Genomic DNA, 10,976 nt, shown 5'->3' on the forward strand with positions numbered 1-10,976 from the left:
AATGGCTGTGTAGACGCTCGCTTTGTTATTTCAAAATAATGCTAGTTATATCGAAATAACATTGCAGTGTAGATACACCCTCAGATACTTTGAAAAAGCTGATCTTTGTTTTGTTCTCTTTCTTTTGTTCTCTGTTTACACAGTTATCACAGCATCATACCCTAATATCCTGGTGGAAAAGGCCCATTGTTCCATCTGCAAATGGTGGGGTTGGATAGATTTAATCTTAGACTATGAAGAACTAAAAGGTAGCACTGTCAAAAAAGTAAGTGGGACAGGTTTCCTTTGGAAAATTGTGTTTGGACAAAATCAAAATGTTTTACAGGAATGTATCAAATTTGACATAGTTTCAAACAAAAAAGTTGTAAAATTGTTCAAAATGAGAATAGAGTATTTTGTTTTGTTCTGTTTTTTTCATTTCATCTTGGTTTTTATAATATGTATACTTATAATATTAAATTTATTATGTATATATTCAATACCATTCTGAAGAAAAATGGTTTGCTATGGATGCTTTGATGTTTCAAAATACAAAATTTCAGAATTTCCATTTGGCTAGATATTTAGAGATTTCTACTTTTATGTAAATCCAGGACAAAAAGCTAAATTTCAGAAGCCTGGAATATTTAACAATATGGAAATTCTGTATTCTGACTAACTCTAATTTCAAATACTCTGGTGCTACCACATGTATGGCAAGCTAGATTACTTAACTAGGCAATTATAATTTTTGGTTTGTTACAGTGGCTGTTTGTATTTATGCCCACTGCTTCTTACTTTAATTTTTGTTTTTCTGAGGACTGGATGTTATGTTACACTTTAACTTCTGGAGACCATTTCTGTGATAAATTTCAATGCAGCTTAGCTTTTTCCACATGTTTATTGCTCCATATTCATGAAGTTGTGTGCATTTGCCAAGACTGAATAAGAGGGAAATCCCTTACTACTAGTGCCCTATTCTACCCTCTTGTAAGAAGGGACATCCCAGATCATGCTTTTGCAGGCATTACACTCTCAGCACCTTGGATTCAGAAATACACCACTTGCATCCAGAATCTTCCAACACTGTCCCCTTTATCTAGGGTTCTAACATGATTTAACCAGCTAAAATCTATGTCACCTCTTTTTTCTCCATAATTTTATCACTGAGTTTAGAGAGTTAAACAGGCTGTAGATTCTTCTGAAACAACACAGAGCTCTTGTCCTCAAGAGCTCAGTCCTGATAACATTTGATCAGGGCCAGATGTTTGATAGGCAATCAAATGCCTACATAGGCTCTTTCCTTTTAAATTACTTTTCCATTTGTTGCCTAGAGGCATGACAGAAATAGTTTAGGCACCACTGCCTTAAAGGGACTGTCAACCCCATGACAGCCCTGCACTGACTTTCGTTAGTCTGCATGCAATATAGGAGCTATTTATTTATGATTCTTATTTTGTGCCCATCATTGTAGTATCTGTGGGACAAGCATCTGAGTGTCATATTTTCCCTCTTGAAAATAGTCTGACTTTGTGTGTGTGTATGTGTGTTAAGTCATTATAAAGGTGTGGGAGTGTTGGTACGGGCTTGTTTATGTTAGAAAATTGTACTATTTGAGATCTATTAATACAGACAAAGCTAAACAAGCCCTCTACTATGGACAGTCATAGAAACATAAAGATGTTTTATGCCAGAATAGCTATTTCAGTCTAGAAAGGGGACTAAGGGCGCATCTACACTGCACCATTTTTCTGGAATAACAGTCGTTATTCTGGGGAAAAAAAATACTAGCATCCACACTGCAATTGTGTTATTTCTTAAGAAAATCAAAATAACGGAGGGCTTTTTCTGATGTTGGTAAACCTCATTCCACAAGGAATAATGCCTCTTCCAAAAAAGCTTTTTCAGAAGAGGGGATGTGTGGATGTTCCACTGCTGCTATGTCAAAATAACTTTTCACCAGGGCCATTCTAAGTTATGCCTCCTCAGTGCCTCCTAGGGCTCTAAATCGAGATAGCACATCCACATTCGGGGAGCCTGCCTAGGAGTAATTTTGAGGCTTCCCTGTATTGTAGACGGTCTATTTTGAAATAAGTTATTCTGGAAGATATCTGCCAGAATTGCTTTCTCCGAAATAAACTTGCAGTGTAGACGTACCCTAGAGGTGTGTCTAGACTACATGGCTCCGTCGACAGTGCCATGTAGGTGAGGCAGGATGACAAAGGGAAATGAAGCGACGATTTAAACAATCGCCGCTTTATTTAAATCAAAATGGCCGCTGCACTGTGCCAATTAGCTGTTTGTCAGCACAGCACGGCAGTCTAGACGGGAATCTGCCGACCCCAGAACTCTTCGTCGGCAGAGCCTTTATGCTGAGGATTACAGGATCTGCCAATGAAGGGTTCTGGGGTCATCAGATCCCTGTCTAGACTGCCGTGCTGTGCCGACAAACAGCTGATCAGCACAGCGCGGTGGCCATTTTGATTTAAATGAGCGGCGATTATTTAAATTGCCGCTTCATTTCCCTTTTTCGAGTAAACTAATCTACATGGCTCTGTCGATGGAGCCATGTAGTTTAGACGTAGCCTAAGTGTAAGGCACTTTTGCAAAGATATAACTGTATCCACACTAGAAATTGTGCCAGGGCAACTATTTATGTAAAAATAGATAAATAAATGTATTCCTACCCAAAATAGTTACAAAAGTAGAAAGAAAGTATAGATGCTCAAGTATGGCCCTGGGCTCAATTCTCTTCCCCTCACCTTATCAATGTCTTCCAAATTACAATGAAAGTGGTAGCGTCACCATCATTAAATGTCTTCAAATGAAACTAGATGTCTTTCTTGGTCCAAAGCTCACTACTGTGTTCTACAAGAGGCCTGTGATATGTAGGGAAGTCATATTTAATGATTTGACAATCTCTTTTGGCCTCAGTATCTACAAATCTATGAAAAACTGAGTGTAGAACATTGAGCAGCTGCTGATATTGTTATGTGTATCCTGCATGTTCTCCAGAACTAACACTGATTAGTACAATAGGAGGAGCTCAAACAAACAAAGGGGATAGGCCAGGGCAGGATATTAGGCCTACAGGGCAGGGGGTGGGTGGGTCAGTGATGAAGTCTCAAGGGCCTTTTGCAGGATCTCAGCTTATTGGTCAAAGAAGGTCAGGGAGGCAGAGACCTCAGAGAAAGACCCTGACAACAGCCGGTCAGGAAGGGCAAAGGCAATCTCAGAGATGTCCATGATTATGCTGCAGAGAATTTCCCCAAGGTCTCTCGTTGAGGACTGAGAGAGTATTCAGGTTCACTTATGTGAGCACAAGGGGGAGCCTCTTTGGAGTTTATCCTTTCCCACCAATTTTATTATAAAGCAGATGTTCCTGCTGAGAAGGAGGCTGGGGTGCCAGGTACAAGGAAGAAGTCTGGGACATGTGTGGAGGCTCTGGGCACGGGGTGGGGGCTCAGAGCAGAGGGCGTGGAGGCTTGGGAAGCTCAGGGCAGGGGGGTGGGAGTGTGGGGGACTCAGTTCAGGGGATGAGGGACTGCAGGGGTTAGGGCAGGGGGGAATAAGGACAGGGGGCTTTGAGGTGGGGGAGACTCACTGGGGTCACAGCTACCCATGGAGGCAAAGGTAGCTGTCTGGGAGGTGGTAGGTCCCTGGTGCTGCCCACAGTGGTGAGGGTGGCAATGTCTGGACATCAGCATCTCTCCAGGGTGCCTGGGGCCACATGGTTCTCCTGGTGGCAGCTCCTGGAGGCTGCTTGAGATTGCATGCCTGGGCTGTGTGGCCAGCAGTACTTCCCCTGGGGCCACCCTTGGTGGCATGGACTGTGCTGCCCACTTAGCAGTGTCTCTCTGGGGCTGCCCATGGTGGTGGGGACCATGTTGGCCAGTTGGCAGGTTCTCCCTGGGGCCAGCAGGGGTGATGGCAACTGTGTGCCCACCTGGGCTCCCTCTTTGCTGTATAGTGCCAGAGCTGAGGGCTCTGCAGGGAGTGGATTGGACTGCAACCGTGGCAGAGCCGTTTCTATGCATATGCAAAAGACACAGCTGCATAGGGCACCTGAATATTTGGGGCACAAATGTTTGGGTGTCTCTACACAGCCGTGTGCACTTGTATGCCCATGGCAGTGCAGGGCTTCTCCCTGCCCCCTCCCTGATGTGTTCCTATCAGCCAGAGGGATCCCTACTGCCAGACTTGGAGCAGTGTGGACCCCCAGCCTCTGCAGCACCAGGGAAGCCCTCAGGCCTGAGTAAGCTGCAGGGAGTGGCAGTGAGGGAAGCAATACGTGGGGGCTGGTGGGAAAGGAGTAAATATCTTAGAAGGAGCACCATGGGGTGGGGTGGAGGGCAGGGGGAAATCCCCAAGGCCCCAGCAGGAGGGAATCCTTGGAGGGAAAGGGAAAGAAGGCCCAGACCTCTGGGTGGATCTGCATGAGAGGAGAGGAAGGGAAGACCCAGGTCCCTGGCTAGAGCCATACAGAGCAGGAAGAGAAGGAAGCTCTAGGCCCCTGGCATGAGATGTGCAGGAAGGGGAGGGAGAGCAGCACCAGGCCCCTGGGAGGAGCTGAGGGTGGGACGAGAAGAGAGGGAAGCCCCATACCCCAGCAGAAGCTGCACAGAGTGGGAGAGAAGAAAGCCCCAGACCTTGGCAGGAGCTTCACAAACAGGGAGGGTGGGAAGCACCTGGACCCTGAGAGAAGCTGGGAGGGGCCTTAGTTGTGTAGGACCCATAATTTGTGAGGACAGCCCTGCACTGTAGGTATGGGGGCCAGCACAGGAGTAGGGCATCCATGATCAACACCAGCATGGGAACCTTTTCCGTGGATTCTGAACAGCAACATTCCGAACCCCTCCCCCTGACAGACACTGTCTTACAAGGTGCGGCTCACCCACCATGGGCACACTCTGCAGTATAACTGTCCCTCCTTGCAGCCCCCTCCCTCTCCATATTATGGAAAACAATCCCTTTCCAGGCACTTCCCAGTTTTGTGGCACAACCAAACCCTGACATTGCTTTAAGTTAGGATAAGAGGAAATACCAAATATTGTGGTCTTAGCTCTTACTGTTTAGGAGTTCTTGAACAAACGGACTCATGGACAGATACACAGATGACATACAAACTCTCTCAAATATATAAGGGTATGTCTACACTACCACCCTAGTTTGAACTGGTTAATGTAGTCATACAGAGTTGCAAATGAAGCCCGGGATTTGAATTTCCTGGGCTTCATGTGCATAAAGCCAGGCGCCGCCATTTTTAAATGTCCGCTAGTGCGGACTCCGTGTCACGCGGCTACACGCAGCATGGACTAGATAGTTCGGACTAGGCTTCCTAGTCCGAACTACCATTACTCCTCGTGATAATTTGACCACCCCTGTGATAATGCCAACTAGACCACAGGGATCCATGTATCTCAGACGAAAGCAGAAGAGACCACCTATTGAAAAGAAAAGATATCTTAATCTCCAGATCAATTCAGTCCTCGTCCTCTCTCCTGAGGTTGGCTAGACGATACCAATTAGTTCCCCTTTCTTTTGTGGGAGGGGGAATACATTTGGAACAGATTTTTGAGCAGTGAAAAAATATGAAATGATAACTTTTGAAATCTAGAGACATGGAGTAGATATTAAACAGAAATCTAGGACTTAAAAATAAATGTGTCTTATTACTAATCCTCAGCACCATCCATTCCCTGCTAATCTTTAGAGACATTTTAAAACCACACTAAAGCACTGCAGAGAAAATAATACCCTTATGATCCTGAAAATACTCAATTTTCAATCTTATCTAGCAAATGAATTAAATATATAACATTATCACACAATGACACTTCCTTACACGTCTTAAAAATTAAGAATTTGTAAATTCTTTTGCTAGAATTGTGACACTAAGCAAATGTTTATAGAATATATAAAATACTATTTGATTACACAAACATCCAACACGAAAAAAAAGTCATTACATAGTCTTCAAACCATGCTGAAAGATGGGAAAAAAAGAATCATATCTAGATTGTGATGACATTTCTCAGGGCATGCTCAGCATTACTCAAGGCTGTTAATATTATGTATGGTTCATTTGACTGGCAAGAGTCCAGATAGCGAAACCAGAATTTGCAAACATTTTTGTTCTCAATGTAATGTGGAACCTGCACCACATTTTGACAGAGAAATGTGGCTGAACTAATGACCGAACTAATGACTGGCGTGAGTCCACTGATGTTAGGGGAGATAATTCAACAATGAATTTGGTCCACTTAGTAGAACAATATAAATCAGAATGATCAGCTTGGAAAAATGTTCTTTCCTTTTATTTTAGGAAGTGGGAATTTATTTAATATATGAATGCATGTGAATTCCTTTTAGTCCCTAACACATAGAACCAACATGCCTTCTATTTATACCCAAAAAGAGCAATACAACTTTCCATGTTTCTCTTAAAAATAGAAAATCTCTCTGTTACTAAAAAACATGTTTTTTTGTAATGCTGAAATGTATAGGCATGACACAACTCTGAATTCTATACCCTTCTCTGCTTTAGCTGCTAGAATTATATCCGGCTCTCTTTCCTAATGCAACATATTAACCTTCACCAAGTACATTATACAGTAATTAAAAACAGGTCTAGATCCTTTATCAATCAAGATTTCAAAGACATTATAGTGGGCAGATGCTATTTCAAGCTGAGATGAAAGCCTCACATTATCATGATCACAATTTATGTACTATATATGGTTCTATAACCACCGTTAAAGTAAGGGAAGATTTAAAAATTGTGGCTTTGCTTGAAAAAGGAGAACTAGTTCCCTGCTTGCAATTAGTAGGTGAAAAGCCAGTAGAAGAATTTCACTGATACATGCCTCTTTGAAAAGGGATCTTACATGTGCACTTGATAGGCTGAAAGTGAACCAAAAAGTCTCCAGAGAAAATGAATGAATAGTGATTGGAACTGAAAAATGATCATTATACCTCAAGGGAATGAATCATTCCAAAATGCAATTTCAGAGCAGAATGACCAATAGTCTACCACAGACAAGAATACAGATAAAAAAAAAACCTGTGACTGTCTGAACTTTTTAATTTAAACCACAAATAAGAAGAAGATGAAGAGTGTCCTTGAACACTGGAAAGCAACATTTTAAAAACCTATAGTGAGCGCAAGTTATATGAAATTATTTGAAGTGCATAAATTTCTGATGATTGTACTTATAAGTAATGCATCCAAATGCTAGCATTACAGCCAAAGCTAACCCAGCCATTATGTTCATTTAATTATCAAATCTTCTGATAATTTGATTTTAAATACAATCTTTATTTCCCTGCAGGTGCACGGGTGATTCTTTATGCTCTTAGACACTTGTTAAACAATACCTGTCAGGAAAAAAAAAATTACAAAATGGCGGCATAGGCTTATAAAACAATCATGAAAATTCACCACACTAGATGCAAAACTAGCTTCTTTATTTTTCCTATAGAAGTGATAATAACAATATTTTATTTATCTGTCAGATCCTTTAGTTTAGATGAGAGGGTGAGTAGAACTTTACAAACTTTTGGCACAGAATAGATATTGTTGAATGAATCTTTGTTGTACAAGTTATAAATGTTGTTCTGAAATCTTACTCTAATGACATCCAAGACAAAATTATTTTATATATTGTCACTTCATTTCTCTTCCAGTTGTATTTGTTTCATTTTCAAAATCCATTGCACCTATCATTACCATTCCATTGTTCTTTCATCTTTTCTTGCCCAATGAATAATTAGTTTTACAAAATGAAACAACTCCAGAGAAACAGTAAACACCTTACTCCACAATAACCTTTGGTTCAGTTGTTAACTTACTTACAATATGGGAGGCCAAGCCTCAAGTCTGTGTTTGATTCCTCATTAGCTGTGCTTACATTTTACCTTGGGAGTCTGTCATTCCAGAAGGGATATCTAATTGTTCAATAGGATTTATTTTAGAATAGATTTAAAAAAATATTGAAGCCAATGTTTAAAAAATGTACATAGTACACAGATGGGGGGGGGGGAGAATTTCGGTATGTCTGGGTGTCATGCTTGGATTATCTATAAACAACAGTTTTGTTTAAGAGTTACACCGTACATATAATATGTAATCAGCAATATTAGGGGTGCAAGTTCAATCATACTGTTTGGATATTCACAAATATTTGGGAATATCTCTCATAGAAAGTTGTATAGAGAGTTGGAAGCTGAAAGCAAATATATCAATGAGTGGAGATTGTCCTTCTGTAAATCAGAATTTGGGGTAGGCTATCCACTGAAAAGTACAATCCACTAGGGAAGTATTTGAGTTACTTAAACTGTGTATTTGACCTTTTCCATCAGTGATTTTTCCCACTGGGGCCACAGTATACTTTGAAGTATTTACACACCACAAGAAATCTTCCTCCCTATATGTCACTGTAATTCTCAATGAACATCAATGACTTTACACATATGCATGTTGCCCCACTTAAAGATATATGCTGATATTATTAATTCAAATAGGATAGTCTGTTTATGGGAACTTAGATACTGTAGTTTCAAGGTTTCTTTGATTTGCTATGTATTCCATTTCTGCTGGATAAACACACCACCAACTTGTTGTCACAAGGCATGGGAGAGCCTGAAACAAAGCCCTGGTCCCACAAGCTTCTCCAAAATGTTCAACTCTCAACACATAACAAATTTCAGTCACACAGTTTGGGCTTTGGCGAAGTAATATGGTGGTGGGGGGGATAGGGTAGAGTCAGGTGTCAAATGGAGAGTTAATTACACCAATTACAGGTTATTTAGGCACCTTATTAAGTATTATTTGTCCACAGTATACATTTCTAACCCCCTACAGCATTCTGAATTTAACATGACATTAAAATGTTTAATGTATTTGCTGTTTTAAAACTGAGGAAGTTCAGACTTACTAAAATTATAGCCTCATGGTCTTTTTTCCTCCAGGTATTACCATGTTTTCCATGAACCTGTTACTCAACAGAGACCCAGAGGAGCCACCCCTCCAGAAACTATATGGCCAAACAAGGAAATGCTGAGTTAAATCCTGACTGGGGTCTTTCACCCCTACTGTGTATCTGACATTTCCATCAAGAAACCGGCTTGAGTGACAAGTGATTTAATGTTTTGTAATGATAGGCTAATTTCTCAAAAATTATACTGAGGGCAAGGGTTCTATGTAACAGGGCTGTGTGAATGAAAATGCCACAATGGTGATATCACATCCAGGTCACTAAGATTACCACCTACAGACCTCCCAAAGGTGGAGACTAAAGAATGAACTTCATAGATCTTGCTATGAGTTCATGTTACAGAATGCAACCATATGTTGGCACTCAGGCTGTGTAAGTGGAATCCCTGGAAATGTCAGAGAAAAAGACAGACAGGCGATCAGACAAATACCCATTTAAACATCCATTTTATGTTTTGAAAGAATAGCAAATAAATACCTTGCCTTCATAAAGCAAAATAGTTGTCTACTCTCTTATATTCTAGTGTGTGTAAGTTTTTACTTTGTTTCACTCAAACACATTTTGAGATAGGCGAGTGGAGACTCAAAAGGAAATTGTAATTCCCTTTAATTGCTTTAGCATTAGTATCAAGCTTGCTTGTTTACCTGAAAACCATAGAAGAAATATTGGTGGTTGCTGATGTAAAATTAAATGCTTGCATATTCCAATTGCTTAAGGGTAAAAATAATTACTCTGTTCTCACACACAAAAATATTTGACCCTGGGATTATATTTTAAAAATGGGGTCAAATGTGCACCAGCTGACTGAATTTATAGAGGCCTGGTTTATCAGAAGAAAAAGTCTGACAAATAAAAAAGTCCTGGAAAAATCCCAGATTTTTACAATAGCTTCAGGTGAAAACAATAGCTGCTAGAGCAAGATAAAACAATAGAACCAAGGAACACAGCTGAGACTAGGAGTATTTCAGATCGTTTTCAAGTTCACTTGAACACTCCAGTGTGCAATTTCATAAACCAACCCTTTATGGGTTTTGCTTCCAACTAATGGTGCCACAGAAGCTTTCTGACAATGTTTCATTCACTCCATCATGCAGTCCTCCACTCACACCAAAAATAGCCAGAACCTGTTAATGACAGTTAACTAATGGAATGATGGTGGCAGCAGTATGGTGAATGCACTCAACCCAGAGGGGAAAAAATGCAATGTATAGAACAAGGTGCTGCATAAAGGCAAGACAGAGAAGAACAGTCCAGGGGAAGGAATTTGAGATTGCCTCCTAATGAAGATGTAGAAATGATTACCTAGTGCAGTGATTTTCAATCTTCTCAGGTTAGTGACTGCTTATTCTAACTCCCTCAGTCAATCTCCCACAACTTCCTTACATTTACTCTAAAAGATGTAAAAAGGTATCAATGAAAAGTCTGTATTATTTATTTGTGTGTGTGTGTGTGTGTGTGTGTTGAGAGAGGTTAAGAGAAAATACTTGACATGTAAAGGCAAGACCGTGCAAGGGATGAGAGGAGCAATGTTTTCTTTGCTTTAAATTGTAATTAAATTCACAGTGCCTCAGAACCCCAAGTTGCTAGTTGCACTTTAGAATCACTGGCCTAGTAGAAGGAAATTGGATTAGGGTTTCAACAGACCTGGGTCTGGGTGTGTGAAAAAAACCATAAGGTCCTCCCCCACCCTCTTGAGCAATGTAATTTACAGCAACCTAACATGGTATGTACATGGTGATAAATGCACAGGAGACATTCTTCTGTCAAGCTAACTTCCACCTCTCATTGTGGTGGATGAACTGAGTCAACAGGAGAGCTCTCTCATATCGACTTCTTGTGTCTTCATTTGATGCCACGGCATTGATCACAGTGGTGATAATTTAATGCCAAATCCTGGGAGGGAGTAATAGAGATAATACTTCCCTACCTCACCAGATTGTGAATAGAGCTAGATGAGAAAAGGATTTGAGAGTCTGTAACAGGGTTTATTGGCCCTGCACT

At 40.8% G+C, this 10,976-nt stretch overlaps 1 long non-coding RNA gene across 1 annotated transcript in view; it reads left to right on the forward strand.

Moving 5' to 3' along the window:
• The window catches only part of LOC112544806 (uncharacterized), a 60,008-nt gene extending 50,558 nt beyond the window's left edge, over positions 1-9,450 (forward strand). Inside the window, exons 2-3 of the long non-coding RNA XR_003088139.3 lie at positions 144-265; positions 8,950-9,450. This is a non-coding gene — a long non-coding RNA (uncharacterized LOC112544806). The remainder of the gene's footprint in view (positions 1-143; positions 266-8,949) is intronic.
• The last annotated feature ends 1,526 nt before the right edge of the window (positions 9,451-10,976 follow it).

This window comes from Pelodiscus sinensis, chromosome 1, assembly GCF_052426305.1.
Source record: "Pelodiscus sinensis isolate ZL-2025 chromosome 1, ASM5242630v1, whole genome shotgun sequence".
NCBI lineage: Eukaryota > Metazoa > Chordata > Testudines > Trionychidae > Pelodiscus > Pelodiscus sinensis.